We start from the raw sequence: 25280 nt of genomic DNA, 5'->3' as shown, positions 1-25280 counted from the left end.
CAGTTCCCCGAAATGCTCCCAGAACATCGCCTTGTCCGCATCGCTACAACCGGCCTGTGGGGCGTAGGCACTTATCAAATTGGTCACGACCCCTTCGATAAGCACCTCCACAACCATAAGGCGGTCGCTTATACGCTTTACGTCCAAAACGCTATCCCTGAACTCCTCAGAGAGCACCACCCCCACTCCGTTGTCCCCACTCGGCGAGCCCGTGTACATCAGCTTGTATCCATTCCCGATGTTCCGGGACCTGTTGCCTTTCCATCGAGTCTCCTGCAGGAATGCCACTGCCACCCTCCGCCTGGCGAGTACGTCGGCTAGCTCGCGGGAACGCCCGGACAGCGTGCCAAGGTTCCACGTGGCAAAGCGGACCTTTCGGGCTAACGTCTTTGGCCGAGCCCGCCCTTGACCCGGTAGCCCTCGCCCACTTATCGCAGGGGTAGGGCGATCCCCCTGCGCGCCGTTATGCGGCGGCGCCCTATCCGTGGTGCGTTTTCTTCTTCGACTTTCCATTTTTGTTTGGTGTTTTGGCTTTTTACACGCGGCGACTACCATCTGACCCGCGCAACCCGGGCAGAGCCGGGAGAAGCCGTTTCGCCATAGCCTCGTCCGTTTGTCAGCAGGGGGACCGCGAGCAGGTGAGGTTGACTTGGGCCCAGAGGATGGTGGTAGGGCCCCGAAACCCCCCATTAAATATATTTTCTATTTATTAAATGTCACCTTAAATGTCACATGACGTGTTGACCTTAATACTCAATACGTCATGTCTCTACTCACCGTACACCTTCCCCGTTTTTTTTTTGAGACAAAAATAGGTTACAATATATTTTTGTCGTAATTACAATATTAGAATCAAAAAGTTCATAATAGATTGTATATCATAACTACAAAAATGTGTTCCCTACTCTCAACCCCAAACCCCTTGTATCTTAGGATCTAGATATTTTCACACAAGACGGTTTATCGATAACTTCTTACATCACTAGATTATCGACATTAAATGTCGACTATTGCCCATCACTTTTCTGGCTGTGTACGTATTTAGAAACTTGACTCCGCCCCTAAAATTAGTGCGATAGGGACAACTGCAGCTGAGGCGAAAAATCCTGCGTAAAAATGACAAAAATCGAGGTTTCGTAGTCCTCTTTTTCCTCCCCCAAAACTTAACCAATCGTAACCAAATTTGGAAATCTAAATGATTATGAAATTATCTGTGTCGGACCGTTTTGCTTTTTTGGCTAATTGATATCAGTTTTGAATACCACGCCTCTCATTGCGGCATAGTCTATTAGGCCATTTTGGCCGTTTTTGAAGGGCTCTAGCGCCTTAAAAAACAAAAATATCAAAAAAAGCAAAACGGTCCGACACAGATATTGACAATATTAATCTGTGTTGAAAAAATCATTGCTCTAGCTTCAAAAACCACGGAGGAAAACGAGGACTACGTTTGTATGGAGGAATGACCACTCCTGTTGGCTCTTAACCGCGAGTTCTCAGTTCGGGGCGAACTACTAGTTATTAAATTCTTCATCGTATGCGATTACAAGCGTTAATGTAGGTTAATAATTAACGGTAATAACGGTAGTAACGGTTAATAAATTAACTAGATCACTCCAAAGTGAAAAAAAAGTATGCCGGTCTTGCCCACAGTGACCTTAAGTATATTTAATTTTGTAAACCTCTACTTAGGTTACAAGTTCAACCGGTTGGTGGTGGTGAACCGATTTGGAAAATTAGTTTTTAGTTTGGAAGTATATACATAGTTCCAAGTTGGTCCCGTTTTTATCCCAGTTCTGATGATGGGATCCATGAGGAATCCACGGAACTCTTCGAATCTTATAGGCATACATATAGCGTTTTTTGTGTTTTCATCAATAAAGCAAGTAGGTATTTACATTCAGTTTTTATTTATATCAGTTAAAGTGACAATTAACGAAATGGAACTGCTGACGATGATTAAAACGGAACTCTTTAACGATGCATAGTTCACTTTGGCGATTTGTACTCTTGGTTAAGTTTACTAAGCCCGTAAGATTTATAAAGAACATTTTTATCAAGGTTTAGTCTGATGATAGGTTCCATGAGGGATTGAGGGAACTCCTCAAATCTTATAAGCATACATACAGCGAGTTTTGTATTTTCATCAACTAAATAACTAAGCATTTACAGTTACAAAGTGCCATTTGATAAAGTGGAACTGCTGATGAAGGCTTGAAGTCGGTTTTACTTTTTTTAGGGTTCCGTACCCAAAGGGTAAAAACGGGACCCTATTACTAAGACTCCGCTGTCCGTCCGTCCGCCCGTCTGTCACCAGGCTGTACCTCATGAACCGTGATAGCTAGGCAGTTGAAATTTTCCCAGATGATGTATTTCTGTTGCCGCTATAACAAGAAATACTAAAAAGTACGGAACATCGTACGGGCGAGTCCGACTCGCACTTGTCCGGTTTTTTCTTAATTATCTTAAGCCTTTTTACGTAATTATATACTTTTTTCGACTTTTAAATATTTGACGCTGTCATGTTTTTCGAATAGTAAAATAAACATGTCAAGAGAAAAAATAGTGATCTTATTTATAGAAAGCTACTAAAGTATGAATAAATACCTACGCAAGAGTAACATAACAACATAAAATGTACTAATTAAGGTATTTGCTTAAGTATAATATGGTGTAGGTTGTTTGTGTTATCCGCCTGTATTTTAGGATTTCGTTATCTATCCGAAACATGCGCACCCAAGTTATTTCCATGTTTTTGTCCCCCAAAACATGCCCAAAACCCTGATCGTGTGAAGAGATTTTATTTACTTTGACAAATAGAGCATTTGCATTAACTACAGATATGAAAAAACGGGACCCTTTAGGTATCACTTCGTTGTCCGTCCGCCTGTCGGTGGGTCTATCCGTCTGTCCGTCTATCCGTCTGTGAATCCGTCCGTCTATCCGTGTATCCGTCCGTCTATCCGTGTATCCGTCCGTCCGTCCGTCCGTCCGTCTGTCAAGACCCTTGATCTCGGGAACGGGTGGAGGTATCGAGTTGAAGAGGAATAAAGTAAATACGAGTATTATTATTTACTAGGTATACAGTATGTCCAAAGGAAGAGTGCTATGATAAGCAGAAGTAATTTTTTAGGGTCCGGTACCTCAAAAGGAAAAAAACGGGACTCTTTAAGGATCAATTCGTTTTCCGTCCGTCCGTCTGTCCGTCTATCCGTCTGTCCGTCTGTGAGTCCGTCCGTCCGTGTGTCTATCTGTCTTTCCGTCTGTCCATCCGTCCGTCTGTCCGTCCGTCCGTCTGTATGTCAAGACCCTTTATCTCGGGAAAGGGTGGAGGTATCGAGTTGAAGAGGAATAAAGTAAATACGATTATTATTTACTGTACAGTAGGTATGTCCAAAGATTTTCAAATCTTTTATATACAGGTACTTATAGTATATTTTTTCCACGACAAAGCATGGTTTCATGAAACATTTCCCGAAAACGCGTAAAGAGGCACAATCCACCTGATGATGCCGACATGGCTCCCAGCTTCAACTGCCACAAATGCGGTCGCAAATGCCGGTCCCGCATTGGCTTATACAGCCACGAGAGACGTTGTTCCTCGCTTACAGACGCTGCATAAATCATCTGTCAAGATGTTAAAGGCCTGAATGATGATAGTATTTTTTTTTAAAGCTTTTATTAGGTCGACCTGTATGTAACTAACTATGTAATGGAATCTAAGGTAACTAATTTAACCATCTTCCAAGGATCGTAGCGTCATGAAAATTGGCAGCTGTATGTAGTTCTGATGACAATACAATAATATTATGGTACTGTCGAACTGATCTGATGATGGAGACAGCAGGTGGCCATAGGAACTCTGTGATGAAACAAAGCAACCTAATTGTGTGTGTGTAGGGGTTTTAGAATTGTCTCGATGAGTATTAGTTGTCTATCGTAAGAAAAGTACAGTCAGCGATAAAAGCTTGTACCAAAAATGAAATTTTTGCCAAAAACTTATTTACATTTGCATTTAAACAGTGCTATTTGGTGAATGGAACTTTTTCATGAAGACCAGAATGTAACTTGTCCATGCCAAGTATTTAATAGGTGTTTGGGCTTAGGCTTTTAATTATTTATTATTTATATCCTCCCTTGTGGGGAGACGAAGGAAGAGACATTGACCAAATTCCACACGGGCAAAGCCTTGGCCACAGCGAGTATATAATCACTCCACCTTATAAAACAAAGTCCCCCGCCGCGTCTGTTTGTGTGTCAGTTCGCGATAGACCCAAAAACTACGGATCGAATTTTCATGCGGTTTTCACCTATCAACGGAGTGATTCTTGAGGAAGATTTAGGTGTATGATTTGTTAAGGTATTGTAACCCGTGCGGAGCCGGGGCGGGATGCTAGTACCAAAAATGGCGTAGTTGGTGTCAATTTTACGTAGGTTTAGGTAGAGAATCTTCAAAAATAAAACAATAGATACCTACAAAGCAGTTGTTATTGGCCCGTCTTTATACACCTGTATACAGTTATACATACACCATACGGAACATTTCATTTAATTGGATGGGTGATGGGAGGCATGTTTGACCTTATAAATGACTGTGCCCAAACATTTCCGAAACATATCGAACGTTTTAGTTGCAGTTTTCAGTAGTGTAAAATAATTGGTATATTTATAGTACCTCCTGTTATAAATGTAAATATAATATATTATTTTTTAAGGTTCAATGGACTGGCACTGGTTTCACCAAGAACGATGAGCGAGAAGCGATTGGAGCTAAAAACTAGAAATAAGATGGCGCGCGAGCAGCGAGAAGCGAGTATAGTTCTGGTACTTACTTCTGATAGTTTTGTCGCCCGGCTATAAAGCGAGTGGTCGAATGCGAGTTTGACGTTTTAAACACTGTATTTAAGGTTAACAAGGTCTACAAGGAAATATCAGCCTTCGTGAATTAAGTATTGTAACCTTAGTCACAGAATAGAAGTACAATGGAACCTCGATAGCACGGATCTCAAGGGAAACGCCAAAAACTTCGTGTTAACGAGGTTTCGTCTTATAGAGGGCATCGACTTAGAGAGGTTCTTGTAGGTTTTTGTTCGTCTTAAAAACACATTAAAAATTCGTGTTAGGCAGGTAATTATAGAAACGTAGAAATACAGTTTCTTTTTTTTCGAGTTACAGAGGTTCGTTAGTAATATCGATATAGATGTGGTAAAACAATACGACTATTTTTTCTAGTTGCATTGTCTCTCCGACCGCCAAGCGAACATCGCTTAGCGAGTACCTACCGCTGAGCGATTTTATCGTTGACAGCTTTTATCGCTGCGAGTAAAGAGTGTAATAGTGCACTGCCTTATGGGAATTTAGTTCAGATTCGGAAACCGCTACCAACTTTTAGTATGTAGTTGGACATGGCATTGGGTCTCGAAAACTGCCGGGAAACAGCGGCGCCGACCATCTACTTCATTCAGCCTCGATTAGCCTTTTATAGAAGCAAATTTTAACTACGAGCGTAGCGAGTAGTTCGAAAAGTGGAATCTTGAGTGTTGCAAGGGCTTCAAGGCTGTGAAGGCTGGCAGTATTTTCCCTCTGATCCTCTGAAATACATACAGGTCAGCCCTCTGGTCATTTGAAACCTCCATAAGGCATCTTGCTAACTCATAGAGGCGACGCCCGCTAAGCCCCTAACAGTTACTCTATGGCCTGAGGGTTTCAATGTTAGAGAAATGATGTACTACCTGCTTTTTATTTCTCTTAGAGTCTGTGCGGAGAGAGACGACTCATAGAATGTATTGATTCCCTTATGTTCCACGACTCTTCTCTTTCCGCACAGAGTTTATAGTTTATATTTGTAGTGCCAGGCAATGATAATAAAGGTCTAATTAATTTTAATCTTGTGCTCAACTACGGCAGAATTTGCTGTCTATGCGTGCATGTACTGTTTACATGAAACTACTGAACTGATTTAATAAACGAGGTGTCAATTCATTCGTGTTTGTAGCCCAGGTGACAAAAGCCACATTTTAACCAACTATCAAAGGAGGAAGGTACAGTTCGTTTGCTTGTTTAACAAGCAAATTCAATTTATAAATTAAGATTCCAGTCGAAAATGTCGTTTTCATGTATTTTATGTAATGTCCTTTCATTTAATACTCGATAATTAGAACAATTCTTTGCATAATAAGAGCGCATTAAGATAGAATTGTACAAATACAAATACAAAAATAGTAGAATTGTTGGCGCGCTTTAGTTTTTTTTCTACAACTTTCACAGTTTTTATCGGAAATTTAAAATTTAAATTGTAATGTATAGTTGAATAACTGGTTTCTTGAATATTATACGCAACATTTTATTAACGTTTTTAGTTTAGCCAGGGGTGCGAAACTCCTGACTTCGGCCAAACTCGGCTCCGCTCGGCTCAGCATTGCTCCGAGCAATTATTAGGGTTGGCACCACTTGACTTCCTTTTGCATGCACGACCACAGATAAGATAATCACTTGAATTTTGACAACCCTAAATAGCAGAAAGAGATAGTGCCATATATTAGAAAGGGATAGCATGATTCGACCCTGAACCGCTGTCAAACTTCGGTTTTGTAGGAAGTTTCCTTTCTGTACGATAGTACTATTATTTGAGTCGCTTAACTTCAAACTCGGGTAAATCCATCTGTCAGATTATGCGATTTTGGTATTAAGAAAAGGTAATAGGGTAGATATTTGCTGAGAGGGTCGAATGGATTTACCCGAGTTTGAAGTTAAGCGACACATTTATTCTGTGGTTTAGCTATAAAATCGATATACACCTACTTTTTTCATAAAAATGGTATTCCTGTGTTTATAGCTCTTAAACCATATTTTTTTTCTGCAAACAATGTTTAGGTGACTTATAATACATTTCATTTCATAATTTCCACATATTTGGTCAAATTTGAATTTTTTTGATATCAGTGTATGCCTTGAGATGTCATCTTTAATGTTGTAGTACATTTCTTTAACGTCCGACTTTTGGTTTGGTTATAAAATCCAAATAATCGAATATTTTTTACCTCATTTTGTTTATTTTGTAAACTGTTGTATATTTTGGTACACACTGTATAAATGAAGTATAGAATATTTCATTAGCTTTCATTTAATACCCCACACGTGTATGTGCCATGTATAGTTTGGGTGCAATATGCAATATTCGCAACGAGACGGGAGTCATTTTGATGATATCATTCCGCTGAAGGCCTGAAGTAGATGGCCGGCGCCGCTGTCTCCCGGCAGTTTTGGAGACCCAATACCATGCGCAACAACATACTAAAAGTTGGTAGCGGTTTCCGGCTCTGAGCTATCTCTTCGACTGTTTCCCATAAGGCATAGTACTTTAAAGAGAGTCCTCGTGCAATGTGAACAGCCAGCGATCAACTATTAATATACCTATCTATCTCTTTTATTACCGACACGGAATCTCTATCTTATCGCTTACAGGTCATTTTATTTAAAGTTGTCCCCTACACTTTTTTTTTAATTTGGGAAATTTTATGTTATTTCTACTCAGAATCACGAGCTCTTTCTATCCTAATAGAAGAAAAAAAGTGTGCCAAGGTTTTTATTTCCATTCCGGTACCATTTTTCATAGACTTTGTATGGCAGTCACGGAATGTAAAGATCGAAAATTTTATGGAAATTTCGGGACACTTTTTTTCTCCTATTAGGATCAAAAAAGCTCATGATTCTGAGTAGAAATAACATAAAAAATCCCAAATATGAAAAAGAAAGTGTATGGGACAACTTTAAATAAAATGGCCCTTACACGTCCTTGAACTAGTGCATGTCCATCCATACTAATATTATAAAGGCGAAAGTGTGGCTGTCTGTCTGTCTGTTACCTCTTCACGCTTAAGCCGCTGAACCGATTTATTTGAAACTTGGTATAGAGATTGTTTGAGTCCCGAGGAAGGACATAGGATAGTTTTTATTCCAGAAATCATCCCTTAAAGGGGTGGTGTTTTGTATGGGGACTTAACACCAACTGCACAACAAACTTTGTCAATAGGAACTGTCCCGCCCGCGCGGTGTAGTACCGGCGCTGGTGCACGATTTAGTTGGGTATAGAATAGGGTTTACTAACGAATGGGCCAAAAACGTTTCCCAAAGTATCACATCCCAAACTATGTTTCCCAAATTATCATTTCCCAAAAAAATGTTTGGCAAAACAACTTATCGCAATTTTTCAGTTAGCAATAGTCTTTTTTGGCAAGTTATTGTTTAGCAAATAATTACTTGGACAAGTTTCATTTTACCAAGTATTATTTAGTCAAATAAGCATAACATTGCATGGGATACAATTTACATACTTACCAATAGATATTTTTATTTTTGTTTTATTTGAAATACTTAATCCCGACCTTTGGTTATGTTTTACGCATAGAGGGTGTTGGGTTATTACCGGGTTGATGATGAAAACTATTACTTGTACCAATATTTTAACTTTATTCATTTGTTACAAACATTATAACAACCAATTTACAATCAATTATTCAAGACGTCTTCACTCTAACTTGTCCGTACTCGAACTGGCCACTTGTCACTGCTATACCGGCCTTTTTATAACAATTCAAAATGGCGGGAACCAGTGACAAGTATGAGTCAATTGATACTCTTTTATAAGCTAATCATAAATAAAAGTAAGAATGATCAAAATATAAGCTATTAATAAATAATGATCCTTACAGCTCGGCCATCCTGTTCGAGGCGAGACCCTTCGCCAAACCTTAATATAAAATAGTTAAAATGATAAAAATAAAGACCAATTTATGAAAATAATGAATCAAAATGTATACATTAAAACAAACCAAGATTCACTGATCCAATATTACTATGTGAATGATATTTATGCACATAATATGCATATTAAATAATAATAAGTAACAACAGAAAATAAAATTACAAACACGTAATACTCATGTGCACTCATGATTTCACGATATACATATACTATTAATAAGATTATAATGTGTAATATTGTTAATTATTAGGCATTAATAAAATGATAATTAATGATAATTAGGAAATAGGTGGCCGATACCAAAACATAATATTATTAATCGTTCAAATTATGGTTTTCGAAGAATTTTTACAAGTCTGTTATCAAGGTTAAAGAAACTATATGTCAACATAGAAACGAATAAATTTAATTAGTTCGGCTTGCAGTAGTATATTAAACAATAGAAAATTCATACGATAAGCGTAATAGACGGTACACTATGTTTCATTATCTGTAAGATTACGCAATCTAGCATTATTAAATTTTCTTTAACACTTGTTAAATTTCAATAATTATGATCAAGAAATATAATATAATATACGTACACAACACCATTCACTTTCGCACGTAAATATTCAAACCGCTATACATGGATCACTTCCCCAACAGAAGATAGTTGCGTCACCGCGGGTTGCGCCGTCTGCCTAACCGACGCCACGTTCTCATTAACTGCAATGGTGCCACCGACCACGCAAGTTCTGCCCACTGCGATAGTGCCGTCGACAAACCTAAAGCTATCCTGGATGAAGCTGCCGCCAACCACGCTGATGCTGCGCAACACGGGGCACCGGATCTCGTGCCGCTACTAGCCGCAGCTTCGCGTGCCATGATGCCAGCATTCGAAGACTCTGCGGTGTAGTCAACGATCGTTACGTACTTCTGCGTAGAAGCACCTTAGTTCTGCTAAGGAACAGGAATATCATTACCCTGGCCATCTCACCTAGGCACTCCTGGGTCGGAAGTGATTCCACACCCCGACCCTCTCACCTGGGCACTCCTGGGTGGTAATGGAATACCAAACCCTGGCCCTTTCACCTGGACGCTCCTGGGTCGTTCTGAAACTTTCAAGACTTTCTTTAGATATATGAAATTAAAACTTCCTTTTTTTAAATTATTATTGAATACTCGTTTTTTGTTTCATTGATTTATTTAATCGTTATATCGATTTTAGCATGTTATGAATTTATTGTTTCACGTTTCAATTATTTTAGTACATTAACGACATGGCTACCAAATTGTACCTAATTTGTATTAATTATTATAATATTTGTAAATAAAATAGTCCACAATTCACTATATCATGTATTGCGCAATAAGGAGGACATAAGTGTCACATCTCTATAAAGAATGCATGGTTCTGATTTTATATCTTCGGGCCCAGCCCGTAGTTGACATGAATGCAATCATAATTATGCCAAGATATAAAAACATCTTGATAATAATAATATAAGTGACAGATTATGATTTTTTTTTTGGGCTACTGGTTATCTGATGATATAATATGTTGATTTAAATTAACACAAACTTTTGATATTACTTCGAACGTTACCTGTTGCCAACGATTTTTTTTATTAAGATATTATGACTGAATTCGTTTGAAGAGTTTAATTGATAAGAAATTAATCTTATTGTAGAGGTAGTTCTATTGTCCTTTAACCTGCTATTATCAACAGTCAAAGTTTTATATTTTAATATGAATGCGACCGACTAATCCTCATTTGAACTGCTTACACACCTTAGCCATTAAAGATCCATCAAGTAGGTATAAGAACATAAACTAAGTAACCGTTAGGTTTTGTAAATTTGAATGAACGAATGAATAATTTTATTACAGAAGTTCATAACTTCATTACAAGAACAAATTCCTCATCACATAAAATGGATTTAAACATCAGACATAAACTAGTTAATTAATTATTCCACATGAATGATGAACATCTACATTGCGATTTATTTTTAAAAGTATTTGGTCATTATAACAATACTCTTAGCGAATCTAGATCGAAGAATATTCATGTTACAAAGTGACTAAGAAATACTATGTTTTTTTCAACAGGTTTTATCTGAACCAACAAGTTTATTATTGTAGTTGAGTTTGAATACCAAATATTTAATTTCCAGCTATAGTCGTGTTTTTTTTTTAAGGAAACTAAAGTCTAATAGGTATTACGGTGCATTTGTTATCCTAATTCCTTATTCGGACATATCTAAAGACTTATTAATGATAATACTAATTAAATCAGATTCGACAATTAATGCATGTAATTATGTATGTATGCTTGGAGTATGTTTATTATTAAAATTATTCTGGCTATACGAAAATAAGACTTATTAATAAATTAATTCGTTAGTCACAAGGAAAATATTATTACTGTTATAATTCACGTATAAAACCCTGGACACAATAAAGTGTGGGTATATAGAATACAGTTTATCTTGCATATTATTTATAATACTATTTTACTAGATCGAGATATTCGTAAATAATTAAAGTAAGACAAATTAAGGACCGTATTCTGAAGCCTCATTAAATAAAAACGATATATTTAATTTTTGTAACTTTATAACTTGTATTGAAATTGACATTCAAATAAATGGGACTTTCTTATGAATTATCGATTATCGAACACGGTATTAGAATATAAAAATATGTAAATTCACATATGCATAATAATCATGTTTAATTGTCAAGTAATATTGAACAGTTTGACAGTATATTAAAAGCGAAGCACCTTATCAATTATTATTTGATATATAAAACTTCATAATGATGTTGTACTATGGTGATTGAAATAATGGAAGAAATGACTTCCCGTGTAAATTTAAAAGCTTTACTTATGAATTAAACATAACAACATTTTATTTCTTTTGCAGAGAATTTACCGTATATTCCTCAGTAATAACCATTGGTTTTATATATATTTTACATTATGAATGTCTAATCTCTATGGCTCACGCGCCCAGCCAAGTTCAAGTTGAACATTAAGAAAACAGGTATCATTAATCTACGCGTGTATCGATTTCCATTACATGTAATTTTATATTTACGAACGAGCGATAATCGTTGTTTCCTTTATTATTCAAGTGTCGGTATCTAATTCCTTCGTCTCTTTTTTTTTTATTTGTGAATATAAAAGTATTATTAAAATGTTAGGATTTTAGCAACTCGTGTATAACACACATAATATGATATTTCATACCGTTTTAATCTAAACTGCGCTCAGATGAGAACTCATTACTCAACATGTTAGTAATAGACGTGTAGAAATTTTATAAATTTTTCTTTGCTTTTTATTATTACTGTTTATTATGTTTTTATGATTAAATTATACTGATATATGGTTGACTAATTATTTTAAATTGTTGTAAATATATTCATGAAAGTTGGAATAAAAGTCTAGCGCATTCATCCACGCGCGTCAAAGTCTCACACGTTCATCCACGTGCGTTAAAGTCTGGCACGTTCATCCACGTGCATTAAAGTCTCACACGTCCATCCACGTGCGTTGTATATTGTGTACACCTACACAAACACATCGATTCCACAAGATTAAGATGGCGCTTCCTATCTACTGATACTAGCGTCTGGACATACGTCATCGACTCTTTACATGAAAACCACTCAACGTATAGCTATGTATAGCTCTGACTACATATGACTCTACATATGACTCTACATATGACTCTACATATGACTCTACATATGACTCTACATATGACTCTACATATGACTCTACATATGACTCTACATATGACTCTACATATGACTCTACATATGACTCTACATATGACTCTACATATGACTCTACATATGACTCTACATATGACTCTACATATGACTCTACATATGACTCTACATATGACTCTACATATGACTCTACATATGACTCTACATATGACTCTACATATGACTCTACATATGACTCTACATATGACTCTACATATGACTCTACATATGACTCTACATATGACTCTACATATGACTCTACATATGACTCTACATATGACTCTACATATGACTCTACATATGACTCTACATATGACTCTACATATGACTCTACATATGACTCTACATATGACTCTACATATGACTCTACATATGACTCTACATATGACTCTACATATGACTCTACATATGACTCTACATATGACTCTACATATGACTCTACATATGACTCTACATATGACTCTACATATGACTCTACATATGACTCTACATATGACTCTACATATGACTCTACATATGACTCTACATATGACTCTACATATGACTCTACATATGACTCTACATATGACTCTACATATGACTCTACATATGACTCTACATATGACTCTACATATGACTCTACATATGACTACACGCAACTTTCAAAGATATCCACAGAATACACTATTATTCCAATTAAGGTCCTTTGTTTTTCATTTAGGTAAGTATGATTTACTACTATTACAGAAACAAACAGAAATAGCAAACGTTACTGTCAGATAAAACACTGAAATTATGATTCACATCCTATAAATAAAGGGGTATAAATAAGGGGGGGAGTTTCTAAATGTTTAACGTATGCGTATCTCGCAATCAAATATTATATCAAATAGTTAAGCATATCGATTTCCCATCGACCTCGTATTTCTCCATGGTCATCATGGTAACACACATAGATTTATATACAATGATTATGTACTCGTGCCAAAATTACTGGCCCTTACAAGGTTGTTATGATAAAGCTGATTACATTAGTTAGTCATAAAACTTAGACATGATGACATAAAGTTATACAGTCTAAACAAAATGTGACCTGTTATTAAATTGAATCCATTGAGATTCAAGTTCACGATATCTAGTATGTGTAAATTGACACAAAAAATACTTTAATGCTCTACGCACAAAGTTACGAGTTACGTATCTTGAGGAGTGGGCAATAGAAAAACAATAGAAGCATATTATTTATGCTATATTACATAAGTACATTCGTTAACGAGTTACTACTCGTGTATTCAACAAACGACATACGCTCCATAACCTGGAGATTTAATATAGATGTATGTCCATACCAGAGTTGGGCAAAATTAGTTAGTTAAATTTAAAAAAAATGAGAATGGTAACGTTAGTTTTAATGACGGCAACTTATTTTGTACAATTTGAAAAAATGAGTTTACCAATTAGCTTGAATTCGATATGACACACTTATGATTTTATCATCGATCATGGTTTGAAAGTATTTTAATTATTCGAGCAGATGGTTATCATGGTTACTCAAACTAAAGTTTTAGTTGATACAATTAAAATAAGGTTCGTTTTACGACCGCTACTTTATTCCTTATTAAATCATGTGACTAAGCTTTATTTTAGTTTAACACACAGATTGCAATCACAAGTGCCCAACTCTGAGTTATACTATTATTACGTTTAACATCCAACATGTCATAGAGGTGTTGTATTTCCATACAAGAAGGGAGATAATTATAAACACGTGTTCTAGTCATTTAGCTTCATCGAGGCTAGGCTTTTTAAGTAATGCTGCGTTGGACAGCGTCGCTGAATGAAATCCGGTATCAGTATAAAACCACTAGGTTAAAAAAACATATTAATAGCTAATAGCATTAAGTACACAAGTTACATAACGTAACCCTGCATTATGGTTTCCAATTTGAACTTAGATCGACACGTCATTTTCTTTTCTTGTGCGCATTGATTCGCAATATTATGAATAAGCTTACATAGTGATCAGAATAATTTTAAAGTGGATTTCCGAAAGCTCATACATTATAATGCCCAACATTTTAATAAAAAATCTCTTAAATGCATTCGTAACAGTACTAAGTTATACACTGACGCAAATCGCGTTTAAAAACTTCGTACTAGAGGCATTGCTAATACAAACGCATCAGGGGTTTACTTCAGAGGTATTCAATTGGCAAGATTTTATTTTTAGTTTACTCATCGGTTTCACGGTTACAAAGCCAGTGTATTCATACAATTTTAGTAACGCAAATTGATCTCAAAAGGTGCAGCAGATCGTAAATCTTAATGTACATAAAACAATATCCTACTGTAGTCTGCTACTACAGTTGTACTATGCTATCTTGCTACGCAACAAAACTAAATAATGAGTCCTTAGCCTGAGCTTGATATAATCGATGTGGTACACCATCATACAATCGAGTTTGATAAGATAGAAGCATTATAATGACATTTGATCTAATTTTCACTAACTCATATGTAATATTCAAAAACGCTTAAATGACAACTGTAAATTTTAAATTTCGTATTTTTATTATAAACGAGACTACCTGTCATCCGTTCGTACGTTCTTTCTACACATACATATACCAAAATTGGGCAAATCATCATCATTATCTTATACAGTATATTTAATACAGACATGACGGTAGGTTATCAAGCCAATTTTATTCAAAATAAAATGGAGTTAATAAAAATATAAAAAACTGACTTACCATAATTTAATACACTTTCCGATAAACATAGTTTACTCACTGATACAAACGAAAAAGAAAAGAAACCTTACGTTCGTGCGGCGTGGCAAAAATCCTATCGATTTTTGTTGGATCCAACTTCTGAGTTGTTGGGTTATTACCGGGTTGATGATGAAAACTATTACTTGTACCAATATTTTAACTTTATTCATTTGTTACAAACATTATAACAACCAATTTACAATCAATTATTCAAGACGTCTTCACTCTAACTTGTCCGTACTCGAACTGGCCACTTGTCACTGCTATACCGGCCTTTTTATAACAATTCAAAATGGCGGGAACCAGTGACAAGTATGAGTCAATTGATACTCTTTTATAAGCTAATCATAAATAAAAGTAAGAATGATCAAAATATAAGCTATTAATAAATAATGATCCTTACAAGGGGAAGCGGGGCAGATAGGCACAAGGGGCAGTTTTGAACACCCACACTAATTCCTTAACTAAAAACTTATGTTCACCTTCTGCAACACTAAAACGTGGCTTTGTATGTGTGAGTGAGGTACCAGCTTCGGCACATCTCTCCTGCCAGCCGTTGCCGCTTAGTGCGTGAAAACGTGTTTCCGCGGTCGCATAGTAAATAAATTATGATTTTTTAATCGAGTTGTGGTGCGAAATTTTAGACTTTACCGGATGAACATCATAATGAGCGCTTAGTACGTTTATTCAGTAATAGAGTAAGCTTATTATTTTAAAGTACTTAATACTTAATAGTATATTTTTAATAAATTATTTTTCATTTATTTGACCATTGGGGTACTTTGGTACAATAAAGATTGGGGCAGTTTTGAACATGTCAAAGTGCCCCTCTAGTGTATCTAAGTGCCCCTGCCAGTTTTTTTGTTACAACCAACAACCAAAGTAGCTTTTTGTGAAAAACTGACACTGATTTCATTAAAAGTTTTTTTTTGTAGTTTTAGTGCACCTGCTTAATAACTGGTTGTCAGCACTTTTTATTTTACTTCGTGTAAAAAAACGCCGAAATAACTATATACCAACATGTCAAACATAATTAACTTTAACTTACGAATGTAACATATTGAATATAAAATAACTTATTAAAACAAACTAAAACTACAAAGAAATTAAAATTAAAACTAAAATAAAAGAAACTTACCTATAAAATAAAAACCTAATTATAAAAAGAATACCCCCTCTAGCAGGTCCGCCTGTGGCATGGTACCCATTACGCTGGCGGCGTTTCCTCGCTGAACCGCCAGGGCGATTCGTTGCGAGAAATACGCGCCAGCTCTGGGGTCCCCTGTGGCGTCAATCAGCCGCCCCGACAGGGCTCTCACAAAGGCCTGCATGTCGGCTGACCAAGGTTATAAGGTTATAACGAAATCATGCATCGATCACGTGTTCGTGCGCAGCATAAACTGCAGCGAAGTGTACACCGCCGTTATCAACAACGCGCTCGCCGACCACCTGATAACCGGTTGCGTAATCACCTGCGGAGCCGATATCGACAACAAAAAGGACCTGCCACAATTAGTAAACAAATTAGACAATAAAAAAGTGCATTGTGAACTTAAAAAAATCGATTGGAGTGTCGCCCTTGCATTCAACAACACCAACGATATTATGAACTTTATTTCCGACAAATTCACGCAAACATACGATAAATGTAGTTATGTAACAAAACGTAATTTAAGCAAACGAGCAACCTGCAAATGGGTAAATAGTAAAATAATTAATATGTGTAATAAAAGGCAGGAACTATATAACATATGGCGTAAAGATGTGAACGATAAGCAAAAACGGCTATTATATAATAAATATAGGAATAAAACTAATAAATGTATAGAGAATACTAGGAATAATTATATAAAAAATGAAATATGTGTTAATTTTAGAAACTCACGGAAAGTTTGGGATATTATTAACAGATTGAGCGGTAGAATAAGTAAAAGCATAGATAGAATAATTACGAAACATTTCAAAAATGATATTAATTTGTTAACCAACATTTTTGCAAATGAATTCAGAAATAATGTAAAGACTATATGTGGTCTGTGTGACTCACCCCTATTGAACCATAAACCGTATAGTAATATTCCTAAGGTAACTATGAGATTAAAGCAAGCCAATAACCATTCCGTATGTAATATAATAAAAAAACTTAATAATAATAAAAGCCCTGGCATCGACAAAATTCGTGTTTCAGACTTAAAATACATCATAAATGAAATCACGCCCCTAATTACTCATCTAATAAACACCTGTATTAAAACGTCATCCTTCCCCGACAGGTTAAAGGTCGGCATCATACGCCCTATCCACAAAAAAGGTCCGTACACGGACTGCAATAATTATAGACCTATAACGATTCTACCATGTATAGACAAAATAATTGAGAGATACATCGGGAGTGAATTAAACAGATTTTTATATAGTAATAATATAATCAATAACAAACAATATGGTTTCCAACAAAATCGGAGTACCTCTCAATTATTAACCAAATTTACAAACGAGGTTAATGGCTACTTAAATGAGCGTAAACATGTAATTACCACCCTTATTGACTTCAGCAAGGCATTCGATACTTTGAATTACAACACTTTATTTTCCAAATTACAGCAAAATGGTATACAAGGACCCTTACTGAACTGGTTCCAGAATTACCATAGCAACCGATACACAAGGGTGAAGATCGCCGACGCGCTCAGCGACCCGCTGGGCACGGAAGAGGGCACGGCGCAGGGCTCCATAATCAGTCCCACCGAATACTTGATTTACGTTAACGACATGTGCAACATATTTAGCGAGGGTTCCGTATACCAATTTGCTGACGACACGTGCCTACTTACTGCCCATCATGATTTACTCGAAGCTCAAAAAATCATGCAACATAACTTCGACTTGCTATGCAAATGGGCTCATGACGTAGGTCTCACAATAAACGCAAAAAAAACTAAAATTATCCACATACGATCGCCATACACTAAAGAAATACGGGCCCCTAACATCATAGCACACACACATTATTGCTTACATAACCCTAACAATAACTGTAAATGCGAAACGCTCGAACTTGTCAACCACCACACCTATTTAGGCCTAATTATAGATAATAACTTCAACTGGGGACCGCACATAGATCGCATATGTTCAAAACTTAGATCCGTCATGGCTAACTTGACATTGCTCAAATACAAACTCCCATACAATACACTACGTATGCTTTACCTATCACTCGCCGACTCAATTATATGTTATGGTATCACAAGCTATGGGCGGACATACAAAACCTACTTGGAACAAATCTATAACCTACAAACGGCACTTCTGAAAACAATTGTACCGAATAAAATTAGAGAAAAGTATAAAAATGATAAAAAGGGCCTATTTAAACATTGCAAAGTTATTAACGTCTTTGATAGGTTTTGTTTGTCCTTAGTAACAGAGGAGTGTGAAATCATACCATCATTAGATAAAAAAAATCGCCCCAGTAATTTACGTACCTTAGACTATCTACCCTCATATACAACACCAAAAAGTAACAATGTATACGGTAAAAGAGTAATTGAATTTCTACTCCCATATATATTAAACACCTTACCTAAGAATTTACAGTATGATCTCATTAACATTGTTGAAAATCACGGCAAATGTATGCCAATCCTAAAAAAATACTACCTAAGTCTAGACTAATGTATAAAATAGAAGCAGAGATTTTGATATTCATAGATTAATTTAAGTTTACCGAAACACAACTAAGCATGTAATAAATAATAATAGTATTAAGTATTAATTAATAATAGTATTAAGCAAACGCGGATTGGACCGCGCGATCTCGCCAACTATTACATAAACCCTAGAGGTTTCCAATAGTGGCATGCATGTAAAAAATTGTATTAAAATTTAAAGTGAATAAATAAACTTAAAAAAAAAAAAAAAGGGCCCAGTGTCTCTACCGCGAGCGCCGCAAACTCGTAGTCCTTAAGTAAGGACGAATATTTGCGGCGCTTGAGAACCTGGGCCTGGTCAGCCGCGCCGCCGGCCTGGGTGCGGGTCGCCTGGATATGGGACTGTGCGAAGGTATCTACGCACGTTGCGTCCCACACCAGGGCCCTACCTAGTTCCACGGCACCAATGTGGCCCCGTCGGGGCGCCTGCCATCGTCCCTCGCCATGCCCGCGGGTTCGAGAATCGCAGGCACAGACGCGGTGGCAAGCGACCGACGGACCAAATCATTGATGGTACCGTGGCGAAATAGGCGGCCGGCGCTTTTGGGGCATGAAAGGCCATGTCGGCCCAGCTGATCGACGTTTTTGCCACAGGCGCAAGTGTGAGGGACACATATTTTAGACCCAAGCCTTAAGCATATAGCTATTCTCAAGTTACTTGGGTCAAAAACGGTGCCTATGTGACGGGAAGGGAGTGCTTGTAGCCAATGGCCCGACTCGGGGGCTGATACGGCTAGAATTCGGGCACGTTCGAAGTCGTCCGGACTATCCTGAAGAAGTGTGGTATGAGCTGCTTTTAAGGGAGGGGAGTCCCAAGCCCGCTGAATGTGACGGGCGACTGGGATGTCCTCACCCGGACACGACTCACACCAGGCCTCCCTGGCCTCACTTAGATTCGCTATCTCATCGTCAGGTATCTGAGGAAGGTTTAAAATAATACCGACGAGAGATAGCGAGCCGTATACTGAGGACAGGAACGCGGGTAGAGCCAAACTGGCCGAAGTGCGAACGCCCAGTCCACCCAGCCTTATGGGTAGAACCGCTTGGGTCCATGAACTATTGTCGAGATGAATGTTCAGTGTTTTGGAAAGGCTTGCCTGAAGGGAGGAGTCTATGGAAGACAGGATGGACGGAAATTTCCAAATTGGGCAACTGCGGAGTAAATACATAAATTTGGGTGTAAATAAGCAAAAACGAATGATGAAAAGAGCCATATGGGGATTTATTTTAAATAGGAGGTCTGATGTATTATTGAATAAATTTAATTTACAGTTAATGACGGGTGCGATTGATTCGTCAAAAATTGGTGAGCCTAAAAGGGTGAGGGATGTTTTTGAATGAACGGAAATATTAGGTAAAACTGCGTTAAAATTTGTTAGTATATCTATTTTTGTATTCAATGGAACGTGATCTGGAATAAAAATTTCGCATTTAGTGAAATTTAATGCAAGCCCGATTTTCGAAAATTTATCTATGATAGATTGTATATCTTGTAGTACGGTTAGTGCGTCTCCGCCAAGGGAGCCGTCATCTAAGTACCAACAATTGAATTTTGAATTTAGACTAGAGATGATGGGGTGAATGACCAAACTAAAAATGGCAGGCCCAAGCGGATCTCCCTGTTGGCAGCCCATACTTGACAAGATAATATCATTTCCAAAAAGTAATTTTGAAGGTGCTCCGTAGCATTGCCAAATGTATTTGTAAAGTTCTGGTAGCTCTTTTTTTACTTCTGCTAATAGAGCACCGCGGTCGACCGAATTAAATGCATTTTTGACATAACTGTAGTATGTTCTAATAGCACCGCACTTAATAGACGTTTTGTAATGTTTAAAAAGTTTACTACTGGTCAGCTAACTGAGTTGATCTGTAAAGTGTGCTCTGCGGGGCAGTTTGAAACACTTACGGGGCACTTTGATTCACGTGCCAAAGTACCCCAAAACGATGTATCAAAGTGTCCCATGTAATGTATCAAAGTGTTTAGAGTTCATTTTGAGGCCTAAAATCGATTTCAAAAAAAGGTGTACCAAGCTGCCCCGCTTCCCCCTACGGATGTGATTAGTTGAACCATAAACATTATAATTTTTAAGAAAAAAAATACCGATTTCTATGGGGGCCGGTGAAAGATTATTGTAGATGGTGCACTATGTAGAAAAGGAGGTAAAACCACCCACTTTTCTAGTAGCATTTCGTTTCTGTAAGGGTCTTAGTTCTAGCCTAACCTAACCCACTTCTCTGATAGCAGTTCGGTTCTGTGAGGATCGCAGTTCGAACCTAAACAAACCCACTTTTCTAGTAGCATTTCGTTTCTGTAAACCTAACCTAACCCACTTAACGGCTTTTTTGGAATATAATATTAGCCAATAAAAATCGTTTGCTAAATAATTTTTTGTCCTAACAACATTTGACAAAGTAAAATCATGCCAAGTGATAATTTGACCAAATAAATTATATGCGAAGTGTAACTTTGCTAAAGGTTCCTTTGGGAAATGAAACTATTGCGATAAGTTTGTTGGGAAGTGAAATTTGGCAAAAGGTATTTGGCCCAAACGAAAGTACACCATAGAATAGAGATAGTTTGACTCCCGGGGAACGACAAAGGGTTATTTTCATTCAAGAAATCACCCTTTAACTGATTGAATAAAATAATAGCTACCTACCTAAATTAATAATTCCACGCTGACGAAGTCGCGGGCAAAAGCTAGTATATATATAACAGTAAGCTACAGAGATGAGCCACTGAAAATATCGTTGATACACAATTAGACGCCTAACCTATTTTTGTAAGGATATATTATTATCACTGCCAAAAGAAGGTTAAAGGTGCCCTCTAGCGTTCCGGGAGTGGGCAGTCAACGTGAAAAATGTTAAAATGCTGGAAAGTGCAGGGGTCAAAATGTCCATACGGAACCGGCTGTCTATGTGGCAAAAAGTAGGTAGGTTAGGTTCGTTAGGTAGCTTCAGATGCCCGAAGGGCAAACCGCCGAGAAATAGGAGCCCCGCGAAGCGGGGCTCCTTCTAGTTACGTCTAGTTGCATAGACAGCCGGTTCCGTATGGACATTTTGACCCCTGCACTTTCCAGCGTTTGAACATTTTTTAACGTTGACTGCCCACTCCCGGAATGCCCTCTAGTAGTAGAAGGTATTGTCATACAATGAATGGTATTATAATTTTTTTTTCATATATATACTATGGACATTCCTCGATGGCATCAAGTTGCAACCGGAAAGCGATGATCACACGGCAAATCAAATCCTGAAGACTATAGCAGCCACGTCAAAGAAAGATATACCTATCTACCTACCTACCTACCTACCTATTAAAAAAAATGTTTATTCTTTCTCGTTTGATATGTAAGAATGTATGTCAATAAGATGTTATTAGTTAAGACTGCGTCGACCGTCCAATGGCACCCTCATTGGGGCAATTATGATTTCTAAAAAATACAAGGCAATTAATTAAACTATCATATAAATGATCATATTAATATAATATGGGATCCTATTTGAAAGCAATTTTACAATCATGATCATACACGCCATATTTGTTAAAATTGTTGTTATTTAATTACCCTATGATTAAAAATTAAATTAAATTGATTTAAGACCAACAAAGGATCAATTTCGTCATTTTAATTTTAATCTTTCAACGAATGTTAGTAGGCATACACACAAATTTATTAACTAACTACATATTTACAGATGATGGTGTAATAACAACAATTTTGTGTGGTACTATACAGCACGTCCACGGATGATTTTATTATTTCTTTTGCGGTACATATTCATGAAAAGAAATGTACTTTTATGTACTTATGTTTTTAAAAAATGTACTCGCACGGTTTTGGCATAGCGACATACAGGTCGTGGTCGTGCTGGGTAGATACTGCCTGGCACGACCACACTATATTTATGGTTAATTTAATGTCAAATGAATACAAAACAAATGTACTCAAATTGTACTATCTACAAGCACATCAAAATGTGACAGTCATACTGCAAAAATCGCTGTCATGATTAAAAAAGGTGAACCTAAGGGCTGATTTAGACGGCGCGCGAACTCGCATGCGACTTTCATTATATTTTTTTTGATCGGCTGGTGGCATCGTTTCCGCCATTATAAACGATGCTCCGATACAAATACAACGCTGCTCGTCGCAGTGCGGCGTAAACGCCATCGACAATAAGGTCCCTTTACATTGATGATCCCACATTTAGACATTATGCGCGCGCGAACTCTCATGAGATTTTAGTTATTTCAACCAGCCGATCAAAAAAATTTAATGAAAGTCGCATGCGAGTTCGCGCGCCGTCTAAATCAGACGTTCACCTTTTTAGAGCACCGTACAAAACTTTGTTCACGGTGCTCTTATTTAATCATGACAGCGATTTTTGCAGTATGACTGTCACATTTTGATGTGCTTGTACATAGTACAATTTGAGTACATTTGTTTTGTATTCATTTGACATTAAATTAACCATAAATATAGTGTGGTCGTGCCAGGCAGTATCTACTCAGCACGACCACGACCTGTATGTCGCTATGCCAAAACCGTGCGAGTACATTTTTTAAAAACATAAGTACATAAAAGTACATTTCTTTTCATGAATATATACCGCAAAAGAAATAACAAAATCATCCGTGGACGTGCTGTATAGTACCACACACAATTTTAACAAATTTGGCGTGTATGATCATAATTGTAGGATTGCTATCAAATAGGGTTCCATATATATGATCATTTCTATGATCTCATTGCGGCCTTTGTATTAGAACAATAATAATCCAACCTAAATTTCGGGTCGACTATTGAGTCCAGGACTGCTGCCAAGAAACTTGATGTCCTAATATTTAAGGTGAGGCGGCACCAAGCATAGGTCCCTTCGTGCATGGAATACTGCTGCAACCTATGGGACGGTTCCGCCAAGTATCAGCTGGCAGCCCTGGACTCGATAGAGCGCCGGGCTCATATACTTTTTGGCGATGGCTGTCAAATCAAAGTTACAAAGTCTTGTTCATATCATCGCCGACGAGTTACATGTCTATCGGTGTTTCTAGGGAGTGCGCAAAAGAATTGCACGACCTGATCCCAGCTTTCCCTTTCCGGACGTCCAGGCGCGAGGAGCGAATGCACCCGTTCGTTGTTAATATTCCATTTGTCCGCACAAAACGATTTGCCTCATCTTTTTTGGTAAGGACGATTAAGGAATGGAATGCGCTTCCGTCATCTGTGTTTCCTGGGAAATTTGACCTCGGTCTCTTTAAAGCAAGAGTGAATAGGCTATTACTTACTGAGCCGGTAAGCTCCATCATCTTAGGCTCTGTTTTCACTTTCCATCAGGTGTGACTAGAGCCAATGCCCGTTCAGTTTATTATAAAAAATATATATACAAAGAGTACTATTGTATTATTTCAGTAGTTAGTGCCTTTGGGTATAGTGCGACATAAAATAGTAGAAATTAAATAAACTGGAACTATAAATATTCAATACTAAATTGTTGCCATGTTTAAGCATTTTACGTCAAAAAAGGGATAGTAACGTAGAAAGTGGCGCCCTCATTTATTTTCTACTGGTTTCTGTCGCACTGTAGTTTGAGGCAGGAAATAGGCAATATTACGCAAAACCCTGCGTAGAGGGCGTTACCGTCCGTGCATTACATGACATGCACCGTCAAACTATTTGTATTTGTGCATTACCTGTAATGCACGGACGTATCGGTCCATGTCAGTAGTGAAGGCGAGGGACAGTTAAAGTGTTAATAATAATAGCACAACCCAGGGCCTAATACACTCTTGGCCATTCGATCGACAGAGAGGCAGACAACGAAATTTCGATTAACGCGTTTTGCGGTAGGCCATCTGTAAACATAGGTACTGTAAACAAATCACCTTGATGCATCAATATCATAGTGAAAATTGTGAAGAAACTCCGGGGGGTCAGGGCTTTGCACATAGCAAGACCGGGCCGGGCCCGCACCGTGCCATTCCCGAGCCCTGCATGGTGATGACATAACGCTTTGCATAGAAAACGAAGCTCCGGAAGCTCCGGCCCGGCCACAGCCCGGTCTAACATGAGTCATCCTAAACTGGAAAAAAACCGGAAAAACTAAATTTTGTGAAATGATCGATAAGCATTTGATTTTTTCCGGGATTTTCATCCCTAATTCCACCCAGTAATAAAAAACGGACTTTTCTAAATATGGTTAAAGTACAACTTGGTTTATGAACGTGAATAAGCATTTTTGAGCGTTCATAGGTGAATGTGTGGAGCGAGCATTATTTGACG

The 25280-nt window shown here is 37.4% G+C and overlaps 1 long non-coding RNA gene across 1 annotated transcript; it reads left to right on the top strand.

Moving 5' to 3' along the window:
• Positions 1–2514: 2514 nt before the first annotated feature.
• On the top strand, positions 2515–24391 carry LOC134793449 (uncharacterized). The gene is made up of 4 exons (XR_010144548.1): positions 2515–2646; positions 4713–4821; positions 22211–22347; positions 24053–24391. It is a non-coding gene; the product is annotated as an uncharacterized LOC134793449 (long non-coding RNA).
• Positions 24392–25280: the final 889 nt, after the last annotated feature.

Source organism: Cydia splendana, chromosome 9, assembly GCF_910591565.1.
Source record: "Cydia splendana chromosome 9, ilCydSple1.2, whole genome shotgun sequence".
Classification (NCBI taxonomy): Eukaryota; Metazoa; Arthropoda; class Insecta; order Lepidoptera; family Tortricidae; genus Cydia; species Cydia splendana.
Note: the sequence above shows the minus strand (reverse complement) of the source record. Positions and strands in the feature narration are given on the sequence as shown.